The 15,829-nt window shown below is 33.7% G+C and overlaps 1 pseudogene; it reads left to right on the forward strand.

The window, feature by feature from the left end:
• The first annotated feature begins 1,581 nt into the window (after positions 1 to 1,581).
• On the forward strand, positions 1,582 to 1,680 carry LOC132272089 (small nucleolar RNA R71; annotated as a pseudogene).
• The last annotated feature ends 14,149 nt before the right edge of the window (positions 1,681 to 15,829 follow it).

The following is a 15,829-nucleotide window of genomic DNA, read 5'->3' on the forward strand; positions in this document are numbered from 1 at the left end:
TAGGTGAGATCCATCGAATGCTGTAGAGATCGATCCATCCTTGGCGGTGCTTTTTTGAATAAAGACAAATCTCTGAGATATTTTGGGATAAGGACAAAAATGGTAGGTGAGGATAAGATCAAGGAAGTTCGATCGATCTAAGAAAAGTTGGATCGATCGAAAATGAGATTTCTTTAAGGATAAGGACAAAAGCTTGGATCCATCTTGATGAGGTAAGATCGATCGAAAATATTCCTGATCGATCGAAGTTTGCTGATTTCCACCACTTTGCTCCATTCTTCCATTCCGCTTGAGATTGCTTCTTTTATACTTTAATTTGACTGAATTAACTTATTTTGGGGATAAGCACCTAAAAAGGGCAATAACATGAAATTAGTCTAAAACGGGAAAGTAAGATAGATAAAGGTCCTAAAATACTCAAGCTTAAGGGGTTTAAATGCGCACTTTTCAGCGCTCATCAATCTTTAACACAAGAATTTTTTAAATCATCCTTCAAATCATTTTTCACCACTTGCTCAACAAGATGATCATGCACATACAATGAAGGAGGAATAAAATGTGAAACGGGACGGGTGTCAACTTTTGGTTGCACCGGTTCACTCTCTTTATTTTAGACACTAACTTGGTTATCAACAATTTTTTCACTCCTCAAGGTTGTCACTGCATTAACATATTTAATTGTGTGACCTTCCGATGAGGAATTGGTCTCCACCACAAATTATTGCTTTGGTGGGGTATTTAGAGGCATCTTCCCTTTCTCTCTAGCATTCAAAGTACTAGCTATTTACTTTACTTAGGTTTCTAACTTAGCAATGGATTGAGAATGGGAATGAAGCAATTGAGTATTGGCCTCTAAAGTGCCCAACGCGGTCAACACTTTTTCTTCAAAAGCGGAACTCCTAGAATTTCCTTGGGAGTAAGATGATTAATTAGGAAAATGAGAGTTAGAAAATTGGTTTCCATGTGATTGAAAAGATGATCTATAACCTTGGGAACCTTGGCCTTGCATTGGAGGTAGAACATACTTTCCTTGAAAACCACCTTGGGGAGGGTTTGAGCTTTCCCCTTGGTTTTTCCAAGAGAAGTTTGGATGATTCCTTCATCCAGGATTGTAATGTGTGCCATAAAGGTTATTCCCTTGGTGAACAAAAGTAGGATTTACTTATTCTCAATGCTCATTTTGCACATATCCATGAGGACAATTGGAAGTAAAATGTAAAACACTAAAACAAGTCATACAAGATTCATTTGAATTATGAATATGAACATAATGAGGGAGGAAGACACTTGATTCACTGAATTGTGGTTGATCAAACCTTTGAGATAAAGATTTCACCTCAACGGCTATGTCATCGAAATTGTCAACTTGATACAAGCCAACATTCTTCCTTTCACCTAAGTTTCTACCATTTTTGGAAGATAAGGATCTATGTATTGAATTTTCACTCATACTTTCATAAAGACGCCACACATCATCCTCATGCTTATCAAGATAAGAACCACCCATAGATGCATCAAACATACCTTTTGTGACTATTCGGCAAACTTTCAAAGAAGTATTGAACTAATTGCTACTTAGGCATGTCATGATGTGGACACTTCCTAAGCAAGTCATTGAATCTTTCCCATGCCTCATGAAACAATTCCCCATCCCTTTGAGAAAATTCTTGAATTGAAGTTCTCATGGCATTGGTCTTTGAAACTGGATAGTACTTTTTCAAGAACTCTTGTTGTATTTCCGCCGAAGAAGTTATCGAAAAAGGCCTAAGATTGTTGAACCAACATTTTGCCTTATCCTTAAGGGTGAAAGGAAAAAGTTTAAGCCTTAAAACCTTTTCCGGCATGTCCGTGTATCTCACGGTGGAACACACTTTAAGAAACTCATCCAAATGCTTGTAAGGTTCTTCACTTAGAAGTCTATGATAATTAGGAAGCATTTGAATGGTTTGCGGTTCATTCTCATTATGATGTGCTCTAAATGGGGGAAATTGAATGCGAGTGGGTGCATTATATTCATTAGGCACGTAATGGTCGCGCAAAGCAAGAGGATGATTCACAACCGGTGGTGCTACACGAACACCTTGATTGCCTTGAAAAATGGGAAGTTGTGGAACATAAATTGGCCGAGGCATTCCCAATGGAACTTAGCCTTGTTGTTGTGGAAGAAATGGTCTTAGCATGCCTAATAGTACTTGAATATTTTCATGATGCTCATTAGAGTGGAGGATGCCTTGTTGGTCTATGTGACCAAGGTCCTCATTTTGCTCCTCCATTGATGAAATGGAGTCAATTAATCTACCTCTTCCCCTATGAACACTAGATTCAAGATTCAAATTAAGTGGGACAAGAGTAAGATTTAGTGATCTACAACCATGCATGCACAAACAAAACAAAAACAAGTAATAAGCAAGTAGCAATCACTTCTCCTCCGCAACAAATCAACAATCAACATTCCTCCACATACGATGTTCCCATACTCCCATGCTTTGAACAATATGCAAAGAAAATTAAATTGGCTCCACGCGGGCTCACGATCTATCTAAGAAATGAAAAACTTGCCTCCACGCGGGCCGACAATTTAACTAGAGATTGAGTTTAGGAAGGCTCACAATGGGTCTTTAAGCAACTTCAAATGATTTTTCAATTTTTTTTCTTTTCTTTGCCTTGTTTGCTTTGCAATTTTTATTTTTATTTTTATTTTTATTTTTATTTTTGAGCTTTTTATGTTCTTGCTTGGCTTCACTTGGCTTCTTTGCTTATCTTACTTTTCAATTTCCCTTTGCTTTGCTCTCTTGGCTCAATGCACCTAGCAAATCAAGAACAAAAATAATAAGTAACTAAAGATAAAATAAAATAAAAATAAAGACAAGATCAAAATAGTACTAATTCCTAATTAATTTCCAAACACGACGGTGCCAAATCTCCGGCAACGGCGCCAAAACTTGGTTTGGTTTAAAGCGTGGCAATAGAATGATTAAATGTGTCCAAGTTGAAATTTGTAAAATGCCACTACCACTTCCAACTACGAATATAACTAGAGTGAGTAGGGATCGTCCCAAGGGTTTGGAGGTGTGTTTGTAATGGAAATTAATGTCGGATTAGTAGGTCGAGTGATCAAAGATGATTGGTGGTTTGTTTAATTAAACTACAATGTAATTAAAAGATTGATGCAAGTAAGAAGAGCAATCTAGAAAGTAGGAAAAATATTTGGAAGAGAGGTCTTGGGGCATAGAGATACCACTAAGCTTCACTTCATCAAACACTAGCAATTATACATTAATGGGGAAATTTAGATTGTAACTTTTGTGTGTGTGACATCAATTGAAACTAAGCATGGAAGGAAAATAAGCATAGTTTGTCTAGTCAATTAAATTGAGTAGCACAGCCTATCAAATGAGACCACAATCCATTCAAGAAAATCACAATTAATTCACACACAATTATCTAGAGAAATACACTATTTGCATTCACAAGTATAAAACACCAAGAAACAAGCATGGATTGTTCACCTACCTAAGAATTTAAAGTAATTACACTACACTAGATTAGAGGCATGAAATTAAACTAATTAAACTAGAGATGCTATACAATCCATCAAGAAACAAGTATGAACCATTAAATAAATCTTAAGAGTGTTTAATTAAGCACTATGCCTTGACCATTACTAGATTAACATCATCAACACACAAAGACATGCATCAATTCCATTAAATCTAGAGAAACACATGAACATCAATTCTAGCATACATAGACATATGACTAGAGCCAAATGATCAATTGGAAGCATTAAATCATACAAATCAAGTAAGGATTACAAGATATATATTCATTCATGGTCAAAACATTCATTACAACTAAAATTCCCAAAAATACATAAAAGCTAAGTTTGAGAAGCAAGCCTAGGGGCCATCTCTAGCCCCAAGAGAAGGATTTATCTATTCATGGTAGTGGACATGAAACCCTCAAGGGCTAGCTTAGAGGTTGGCATCATCATCTTCATCCTTGCTTTCTTCCAAAACCCTAGTTCTAGATAGGAAAATTTTTTATTCTATATTTGGTAATAAAAAACTATCTAGCTATTATAATCCTTGCTCAATAATATCAATTACACTCCTTTGAGTAAGGACCAAGTCAAAATAATAGCCTGTGATTGGAGGAAATTTGCAACTATGCATGGTAGGTAGAAAACGGCGTGCTTGGGAATTAGACAGCTCACTGCCAGCAGCATTTTCGATTGATCGAAGATGTTCGATCGATCGAATACTAGAGCTTCGATCGATCGAAGCTGACGTGGCACAAAAATATCTTCAGACTTTATCAAAATGGTTGAGCTGGCACTGCATTGGTTTCAATCAATTGAAGACCACTTCGATCGATCGAGACTCCCCTTCGATCGATCGAAGTTGCCCTGATGCATTTTTCTTGGCTTCTTTCCAACTTTGCTCCTTAGCTCCAAAAATGATCTAAATGGCTCTTGTTAGCCTGTTTGAACATTATTCACCTGAAATAGGCAATAACACAAATGAGTATTTAAGACATGAAAATAAGATAGATGATTAGACTAGAATACCCTAGCTTAGGTGTTAAAATGCGTCACATTTGAGCACTCATCAATCCTACCTATTCTGGAATAAGGGAATGGATTATAAGATTAAATCCTACTTATATTTAAGTCAGATCAGCTGAACAAGTTGAATGACTAACTGGATTATTTGCTACTTGTATTTAAGTCAAATCAGCTGAACAAGTTGAATGACTAACTGGACTTCTTATGGATGGATATGATAGGATTTATATATATATATGATTATGAGACCACGATATGAGCTTGAGTCTCAGGATCGGTGGGCAGGGAACGTATATGCATTGGGATGCATAACTGGCTATGATAGGTAGCGGTGTACCCTGTTAGGTTTAGGTATACATGCCCATTTCGGGTGCGTTTTGCATGTTGCCTCTATTCAGGTTGAGACCACCTTCGTAGTCCAGTGAGAGTCCTTTAGTGTGGATATATATATATACGGACTACATAGTTATTGTTGAGTTGTTTAAGATGTAATTGCGTATCGGGTCTCTACTTGGATTGTAATAGTATAGAACTTGCGCGTGGGCCTAACCCACTCTTATTTTTCAGGTATCAGACGGTTACAGTCTTAGAGCTTGATCGAGTTGAGCAAAGATAGTCACTCATTCTTCTGATTACGTAGGATTGCTTTTTATATTTCAGTTTTACCTTTGGATTTTATTTTAGTGGTTTTCATTTTAGTTTGGGATTTTTAGGGGTCCACTAGAGATGGATTCTTGAGTTGTTTAATTTTTGGAAGATATTTATGGAGGTTTTGGATTATTAGATTTTAAATCATTTTATTTTAAGGATTATATTTTAGATATCGTTTCAGCCTTTATTATTTATTTGTTATTTCATTTTGTATTCCGTGTTCATTTAAATACTTAATTGTCTGGTATCCCTCAGATCTGTGCTCGGACTTGATCACCCGTGACTCTAGAATCGAGGGGTATCACATGTCATCATCTTATTAATCCAAGAAGCCTATAAATAAAGGCATGGTAGAATGAGGAAGGGGTCCAGAAATTTAGAGAATTAGAAATCCAGAGGGCCAGAAATCTAGAGGGGATAGAGATTCAGAATTCTACAGAGAAATACAGAAACTCTATCGATATTCATCCCAAACATCCAAACTTAAAGGTGAAAAACAATAAGCACATCAAATCATGCCATTCTTTATCAAAATTCCACGGTGATCAACAAAAAGCACAACCAAAGTCGTGTCGTTTTTCCACAAATTCTTTAAAGACGAGGAACAACAAGCACATCCAATCCAAAGTCGTGTCGATCTTCCTCAAATTCAACAAAGAACAACAAGTATATCAAAATCGTGTCATTCTTTCTTCGTGATTCAACAAGTTTGACGAATCACCATACAACACTGTTCGAGATCAAGCTTCGTCAGCCCTCGATCAGAAATCATTGGTGGTCTTCCCTAACTACAAATACTTGAAGAAGATTGTCAACAACCCAATTCAAGATCAAGCTCCAACAGCCCTTGAATCTAACAAATAAAGGAGTTGAATCAGAGGACAAATTCTTTCTTTTGTAAAGAATATCTCAGAGGATTGTATTCCAATTTTCCCAAATTAATAAAATTCTATTTACTCCCTATTTTGTTCTTTATTTGCAGACTACAAAATTTATGTGTACAAATTTTTGGCACGCCCAGTGAGACATCCTTTGCCTCATCTCTTTCTCCTACATCAAATTCTCAACAGATTCTCATCGTTAACATTTATGGCTTTCAACAAGATTTAGACGAAGAACAAGAATACCACTAAGGACATCATAGTTGTAACGACCCACTCCACCACATGGTATGATATTGTCCGCTTTGGGCTTGAGCCTGCACAGTTTTGCTCTTGGGCTTCACCCCAAAAGGCCTCATACCAATTGGAGGTGACACACTTACATATAAGCACTTCACTTTTCCTCTACCCAGGCGATGTGGGACTGTACACCTGTAGCTCGCCAGTGTGGTAGCCTGACAGTATCTCTCACACCCGCCCACGGCACACCCGCCCACAGGGTCATCACAATCCACCCCCCTTGGAGGCCCGACGTCCCCGTCGGCACACTTTCGGCTTGGTCAGGCTCTGATACCATTTGTAACGACCCACTCCACCACATGGTATGATATTGTTCGCTTTGTGCCTGAGCCCGCACTGTTTTGCTCTTGGGCTTCACCCCAAAAGGCCTCATACCAATTGGAGGTGACACACTTATATATAAGCACTTCACCTTTCCTCTACCCAGGCAATGTGGGACTGTGCACCCGTAGCTCGCCAGTGTGGTAGCCTGACAGTGTCTCTCACACCCGCCCACGGTACACCCACCCACAAGGTCATCATAGCAGTCATGATGGACAACATCATCACCACCATAAAAGGTGGTAAGAAGGTTGCAACTCGTCAAGTGGTACAAACAACTTTGCAAGTTCAATTCCGCTAAAAGACAACACGATGCGATGATAGTCAATTCTGCCAAATCTATCAAAGTAACAACTCAAACTCATATCGCCTTCACCTCACCGGGGGAAAGGAAGAAGATTCATACAATCTCAAAGGTTGCTCCAGTCACAAGTTCAAGTTCAAGGTTGTCCACCTAAGGCCAAAGATTTTTTCTGACTCCGTCACTATGCTAGTAATGATGTCAAGTACTAACTCGTACGAAGAGCAATTGGCAAATATGGCCAGTGCAATTGAAATATTACAACACTCTCTTAAGGAGTAAGATCTAAAAATTGCGTCGCTGACAGAAAAGTTAAAATTGCGTTATGACAATACTGAGTCAAACAAAGGCCAAATTCCTCATTCGAATTCCATGCCAGAGATCACTCTAATTGGCAATCACAATGATATGTCCGCCAATCCAACAATTGAAGTTACCTCCGTCACCTCACTTTCTATCCACCAAGTTCAAGACATGATAGTGAATTGTATAAGAGAATAATACAGTGGTGTTCCTCAAAGTACTCACATGTACTCAAAGCCTTACATAGAAAGAATTGATATCTTAAAAATGTCGGTTGGGTATCAACCTCCAAAGCTTCAACAGTTTGATGGAAAAGGCAAAAAATTCTTTCACCAAGCACGGAGGGATATACTTTCAGCTACACACTCGATCAAATTTAAAACACAGGAAAGTCTAATGAGTTTCCCTCTAGAATATATTGACAAACATCAATTAAAACTGCAGCCCTCACCCCCACAAAGTAATTAAAGAAAACACAAAGTAAGCACATTAAACCAGTAGAAACCTTAAATAAATGCAAACCATAAACACATTTTCTCTTTACAATTAAAAAGAGCTCAATGACCAAGTACAAGGCCCAAGAAGAGACATTAAAAAAAAAAAAAAAAAAAAAAACAATTATATTATAAAACTAAAAAAAAAATATTTGTTTTGCTGAAATAAAATGTAGATTACGGTGATTACCTCAAAATGCAATGCAATGCAAATTTTGTTACTTTATATTGCAAAAAATAAAAAATAATTATATAAAAAAGATCATAAAATTTTTCACCAAATAGGATTTAGTTTGCAAAACTAGAATTACAGAGCTTAAAAATTAAAACAAAACCCATACATACAAGTTAGCAGTTGCGGCCGGGGGGGGGGGGGGGGGGGGGGGGGGGCTTGCAAACGGCGAGCCCGATCTAGAACAGCGGGCGATGGAAACGGAAAGAAATGGGTTTTGATTTTTTGAACAATCTTGAAATGATATGCCGATATGGGTTTTGAACTTTTGATTCTTGCACACAGATAGATAAACTGAAATATATGGGTTTTGGATTTCTGATTCTTGTAGATTTTGTGGCTTGCAGTTAGAGAGAGAGAGAGGGCAAGTTCAGAGTTGAGAATGAGAATAGAGATGGAGGTGATTGGGGAGGCTGAAATCATTGTGCAAACAGATTCTTGTAGATTTTGTAATTTGCAGTTACAGGGACAGAGAGAAGGCAACTTTAAAGTTGAGAACGAGAATAGAGATGGAGGCGATTGGGGAGGCTGAAGAGAAACCTAGGGTTTGTAATGTCGGATAAGATTGGTAAAGTTAGAGAAATAAATGGATGAAATATTCGAGCGCCAGATTTCCCAGCATAAAATAATTTCAATAAATTTCGCATCCGCCTTTTTTTAGAGAAGGCTGGTTAAAGTACATATATACCAGAGTGGTAATTATTAGACAACACGAGCTTGTTATTAAAAAAACACTGTGTAAGGCATAACTGTTGTAGAAATTACCTAAATTAAAGTATTTATCATGTCACTAGACCTTTTTGATGTATAAAGATTGAATATTTGAAAGAAAATGAGAGTTTTGAATTTAAGTTATTCGAATTCTATATGAAGTCGTGAATAGTATTTTAATGACTAAAAGATTGAATCTTTAAATGAAGATACCTCAATCAAGGTATCTATTATGTCACTAAACCTTTTTAATGTATAAAGATTGAATATTTGAAAGAAAATAAGAATTTTGAGTTAAACTTATTCGAGTTCCCTTTGACGTCCCGAACAGTGTTTTAAAAGTATTTTAAAATTTAATTTAATTTAATTTCTATTGTAAATTTAAAATTATATAAATTTCAAATTATCTAACCAAATTCAAATTACAAATTACCTAATAAAATTCTAATTACCTAAAAGAATCTATTACTTTGCAAAATTCAAACTCTACCACCAATTTTAGTATTAAAATAAATAAAAATATTTCTTAATAAATAAAAAATAAAATATAAATATTTCAGTATTAATATAAAAACCTAAAAGAATTTTTTACTTTACAAAACTCAAACTTTACCACCAATTTCAAAATATTTCAGTATTTATTTATTAATGTTAAAAAATATTTATTAATTAATATAAAAAGATTTACAAAAAAATTGCAGAGTTTTTTTAAGGCTTTTTGTTACAAGTTTCAAATTGCACTTTTTTCTTTTCTCTAATTCATAACAAATAATATATGTGTATGTGCGTGTGTGTGTGTATATATATATATATATATATATATATATGTATGTATGTATGTATAAACTATGTTACAGTAAGAGATTTATTCGACTTTGAAGAGTAATAATTAATTTTATTTGCAACTTTAAGGTAACCATAAATAGATTTTAAAAAAAAAAAAAAATTATTTGTGAAAAAATTGGGGGAGGGGGTCATTGCCGGATGGCCCCCTTCCCTCCGCCCCTACGACAAATTATGTGTCATCCATTTAGACTAAATCAATCCAATGACCTAGATCAGCGTGTGCAGCTTCTACCCATGCACACGCCCACATTGGAATATCCCAATATGGAATATCCCAATATCATCAGGACCATCCTAAGGTCCTGATTTGAGGCGCACCGAAGTGCTGCGCTCTGCGACTCACTAAATCACAACCTTCTATTTGTTGCGCTGATATGTTACAGTGGCATATATTTAATTTAAAAAATTATAAAAAAAATTCCAAATACATTCCAGAATATTTCTAAAAATACAAAACAAATTCTAAAAATAATCTAATCCAGAAAATCCCCAAAAGCTTAATTTATTATTTTTGGGCATATATGAACATGTATAATTTTATTAAGATCTATTTAATTTAATTAATCATGCTACACAAAGTTAAAGTAAACTATATAAATTTCAGAAATTAAAGTTTAATTAACCTAACCTCATACACAAGATTTAAATTATCAAAACAATACATACATATATTCACATGTTTAACTCTATAATTTTGTAAAGAATAAACATGCTCATATAATCCGATTAATAAATTAAATTTTAAAAAAATAAAATAAAACTATAATTTCGATAATCAAGGTGATAAGCTTATGAGTTTTAAGAGGAGAAGTAGAGAATAACTCACATGTTTCTTCCAAATCCGATATCCTACTTCTCTGATCCGGCCTTCTCTTTGTCAGCCCTTCTTCTTCTTCTTCTTCTCTCTCTGTCTCTCTTATTTTTCTAATGTTAAAACCTTTTAACCCTAAAGTCTTATGCGTATATTTATACACATTAAAATCCAAATTATTTTCCTATTATGACTACCAAATAAAATAATAAAAATAATAATATTTAAATAATAAATATATATACACACATATATATTATATACCACCTCCGTCCCTTATTAGTTGTCCATCCTTGATTTTATAACTTTTTAAGGGGACATGCAATTAATACATTGTCGCCTTTTCAAATTACTAAATTGTCATTCAAATATTAAATATATATAACACCAAAGTTTGAAATTTTTTAAAAAGATAAAGAATAATGATGGAAATATAATGAAAAGATACTTTGACTTTTCAAAGAGCACAACTAATTTGGGACATGTAAAAAGAAAAAAATGGAATACTAATAATGGACGGAGGGAATATTATATATATATTCCTTTTATAAATAAACATTAGTTAAATAAATCATATATATATATATCTATATATATCAATAAATATATATATATCATCCATAATGGTTATTAATTAATTATATTCATATACATATAATTATATATATATAATTATAGAAAGATAATTATTTTAAATATCTTCATAACTATGTGCCTTTATTAATTAACCTAACAAGGCTACATTCAAGCCCAATACCACATTCATTAGTCCCACTCCTCTTAAGCCCAAACCAATTAACTTATATAAATAATTAAATTAAACCTATTAAATACAAATAATTCACAATAAAATCACATAAGCTTAAATGCACATAAATCAAATAAACAATTCATTCATAGCATTCCACAAATCAAACACCATATCAATTCAACAAATATAATTACGAAATATAATTTAATTAAAACAAGACAATCAATCTATGCATTTAATTAAATAAAACAAATTATTTAAAAATAAAATAAAAGCAATTAATCACAAACAAAATATTTAAAAATAAAATAAAAATAATTAATCCCAATTAATAAATCCTTTAAAATATTGGGGTATTACATTTGTCCCACATTGGATTCGGTTTTTATAAAAATGAACCGGATTTCGCGAATCTAGTGCTAACTTAACTTAGAGGGAGCGCGGACCTTCTACTCACTCTTCTGTACCACTCAAGGTGTGTGTATTTTGCTATCCTTCTCGTCATGTCAAAGATTATTATTATTATTAATTCTTTTTCTATAAGTTACATTGGCAACATCTGCGGTTTTGTATAATAGTCTATGCAATTTATATATTTTAGACCTATGTCGTTGTTCCCAGTATTTATAAACATGTTTGGGATTACTTATACTAAAAACAGGGTCATACGAAACACTACTGCCTAAGCGATGATATCAACCATGTAAGGAGGATACTCTGGATCCCTGACCTGTTATTTTGGAAAATGTGACAGTTGATTACACCAATAAGTTAAAAATTTAATTGTTTGGACTGGGCTTAACGGAGCCTACTATGCATGTACATGAGCCCAAAAATAATATAATAATAAAATAAACCAGTTTTTGAGTTTAAATATAAATAAAAAAATCTTTTTTTTTTTTTTTTTTTTTTTAAAGAGAGGGGATAAAACTAATTGTTGTTACCATACCAATTATTATATAACATTTATAAACTGATATTACAAGTACGTGTGTAACTGTGTTTGTTGTTATTATTATTTTTTATTTTTTTTAAAAAAATATTTATTGCCATAAATTTACATATTATATAAGTATATATTGTCATTTAATTATAAAAATTATGGCCTGAATGTTAGAGCATCTCTAATCGTTGTATATATTATTTTTGTGTAAATCTGATATGTCATAATAAATTTACACAAAAATTTTGGATTATTTATTTTTATCTCTAACGGTTGTTTTATACCTTTTTACAAATTTATCTCCCAATAACAACCAACCAATATCATGCCTAGAGCCCACATAATTTTTACAAACCTATAGGGTTGATTAGTTAATGAAATGTGAAAGAGAGAGGAGAAAGCTACAATTTACCCATTAACTTTATTAGTAGAATTAATTTATCTTAAAAATAAAAAAAATATATTTATAACTACCGTTTTATAAAATGATGAATGTATTATTAGAACATTGGGGCATTTTTTCAACAAGTGGAATTAGGCACAAAATATAATTCAAGGGGTTATTTGCAAATTCAAATATAGTTCAGGGAGTTTTTTTGTACTTTACCATATATTTTTATATATACACACACTTTTATATATTAAAAACATACCTTATGATAAGTTTTAATTTTTCTTATTATTTCCCAAACAAGTATATGGTGACAAAAGGCCAATTTGTGACAAGAATTTACTCTTTTGTGACAAAATATCTATTGTCGCTAAAAGATAGAAATTGGCGACAAATAATTTGTCACTAAAAATTTATCAATTGTGACAAAGTTATATTTGACACAATAAGTGAATTTTTTGCGACAATAATCATTTGTCATTAGAAGGTTGTTTGTAGCGACAAGAATTTTTGTCGTTAAAATGCCATCAATTGTGACAAAGCTATATTTGTCACAATAAGTGAATCTTTTGCGACAATGATCATTTGTCATTAGAAGATTGTTTGTAGCGACAAGAATTTTTGTCACTAAAAATTTATCAATTGTGACAAAGCTATATTTGTCACAATAAGTCAATTTTTTGCCACAATGATCATTTGTCACTAGAAGGTTATTTGTAGCGACAAGAATTTCTGTCGTTAAAATGCCATCAATTGTGACAAAGCTATATTTGTCACAATAAGTCAATATTTTGTGACAATGATCGTTTGTCACTAGAAAGTTATTTGTAGCGACAATAATTTTTGTCGTTAAAATGCCATCCATTGTGACAAAGCTATATTTGTCACAATAAGTCAATCTTTTGCGACGATGCATTATTTGTCGCTAGAAGGTTGTTTGTAGCGACAACAATTTTTGTTGTTAAAATGTCGTCAATTGTGACAAAGCTATATTTGTCACAATAACTCAATATTTTGCGACAATGCATGATTTGTCGCTATAAGGTTATTTATAACGACAACAATTTTTGTCGTTAAAATACTATTAATTGTGACAAAGCTATATTTGTCACTAAAATCTAGTTAATAGCGACAAAACTATATTTGTCACTATATTGTAATTAGTTGCGACAATATATTTGTCACTAAAATCAAATTTGTTGCCATACCATTTCCCGCCATATCACCGAGCGTGAGGAAATTCCTGGGGTAGTTTTTTGTCGAGTAAAGTTAGTTTAAGGCGACAAAGTTACTTTTTGTCACAAAAGGTCATTTTATTGCGACAAATTCATCTTGTCGCTATAGTTTTTGTCGCCAAAGACCAAATTTGTTATAGTGAGAAATCCAGAGGGGACATAAATTTAGAATTCCATAAAGAAATGCAGAAGCACTGCCGACATTCATCCCGAACATCCAAATCTGAAAGTGAAGAACAATAAGCACATCAAATCGTGTCGTTCTTTATCAAAATTCTATGATAATCAACAAAAAGCACAACTAAAGCCGTGCCGTTCTTTCACAAATTCTCTGAAGACGAAGAAGAACAAGCACATCAAATCCAAAGTCATGTTGGTTTTCCTCAAATTCAACAAAGAACAACAAACATATCAAAATTGTGCCGTTCTTTCTCTGTGATTCAACAAGTTTGACGAATCACCACATAACACTGTTCGAGATCAAGCTTCGTCAGCCCTCGATCAGAAATCATCGACGATCTTCCCTAACTACAAATACTTGAAAAAAATTGTCAACAACCCAATTCAAGATCAAGCTCTAACAGCCCTTGAATCTAACAAACAAAGGAGATCAAATCAGAGGACAAGTTCTTTCTTTTGTAAAGAATATCTTAGAGGATTGTATTCCAATTTTTCCAAATTAATAAAATTCTATTTGCTCCCTATTTTGTTTTTTATTTGCAGACTACAAAATTTGTGTGTACACCTGGCCCTTTCAGGTCTGGTATTGGTTAGTTGATAATATGATACTGAAGTGGGTTGAGGGTCTCACTATTTGGGTCTGGGCTTATTTGTCTTGAGTTGGGCCGCTTTTTATGGGTTCTTTCCTGGTTTGGGGTAATCCAATGTAATGTTAACCTGTGGGCTTGGAGGCCATTTTTTTTGTAGGCCTGGGTTATGCACTTTTTTTTTTTTGTGTGTATAATTTATTTATTTTTTATTATTATAATCTTGTGTATATTTTATTATTAAGAAAAAAATAAATAAATAAATCGGGATGGTGTTTAACTTTAAAATTAGATTTAAGTGGGAATTAATTACAAGGGCTAGTGACACTATGTTGGGGAAGACAAAGAGCATACCAAGGTGAACAGACTAGAAATCACTTGTCAAATTTTTTCTAGAATCATTGTTTAGACTTTAGACAAAACATATATTTTATATAGTTGCAGAACTGAATTTTTTATTTAGTATCATTTACTACTAATTCTTCCTTTTTGGTATTATATACCAATGAAAATATAAAGATGGACAATGAGATTTTACTATGCAAAGAAAACAGAGATTAATTACAAGTTCTCAAACCTTCAACTCTTCATCTCTCTTTTACTCTCTATTTCAATTTTTCGTGTTATCTTATTTCATTCTATAAATCTTAACACCCTTATATACCAGACTACAATAGAGACTAGAATTCGTTCCCAGACTCGCGAAACAAATTAGGTCAGAAACGAATCACAATGACGTAGTATTTACTGCGAAAATGATTCTTACTGCGAAAATGATTCTGTACGTAACTAAAAACTCCTTTTTGTTGTAGTGCCTAGACAGAAACGTCATTTGGACCACAACTTCTGCGGTAGGTTTCCATGGACTTCTGCACATTGCAAGTCTTCGTGATGCCGACAAGGAATCCTCTTTACAAGTGGGAAGGAAAGGGAAGGAAAAGGGAAAGGAAAAAAGAAATTGAAGGTATCCCAAAGTTGACAACATGGAGAGTTGCCAAGAAAATCAAATAAATCATCTCAAGCTTTTGCTATTTATGTTACGATCACGAGACACTGAGACCCCATCTGCTCCAAATCAAGGGGACATATAGACGTGAATGGTATAGTGACAGGTTCATGCGGGTCATGCATACTCGTGTGCTGTGATTTGCTTGGAATCTGGGTTATGGTGGTTTTTGACCTGTCACCTCCCACCACTTCCACATGAGCTTTGCTTTATACTGTGTGTGTGTGAGAGACAGAAGACTTCAATGCGTATGGAACACTAATTAGGGCACCATCAAGGTTGTTTCGTTTTGACGAGTCCAACTAAGTAATTATTTCA

The sequence above is a fragment of the Cornus florida genome, unplaced genomic scaffold (assembly GCF_030987335.1).
Source record: "Cornus florida cultivar Cherokee Brave unplaced genomic scaffold, ASM3098733v1 CherokeeBrave_3.0.0_Hap2_Chr08, whole genome shotgun sequence".
NCBI classification, from domain to species: domain Eukaryota; kingdom Viridiplantae; phylum Streptophyta; class Magnoliopsida; order Cornales; family Cornaceae; genus Cornus; species Cornus florida.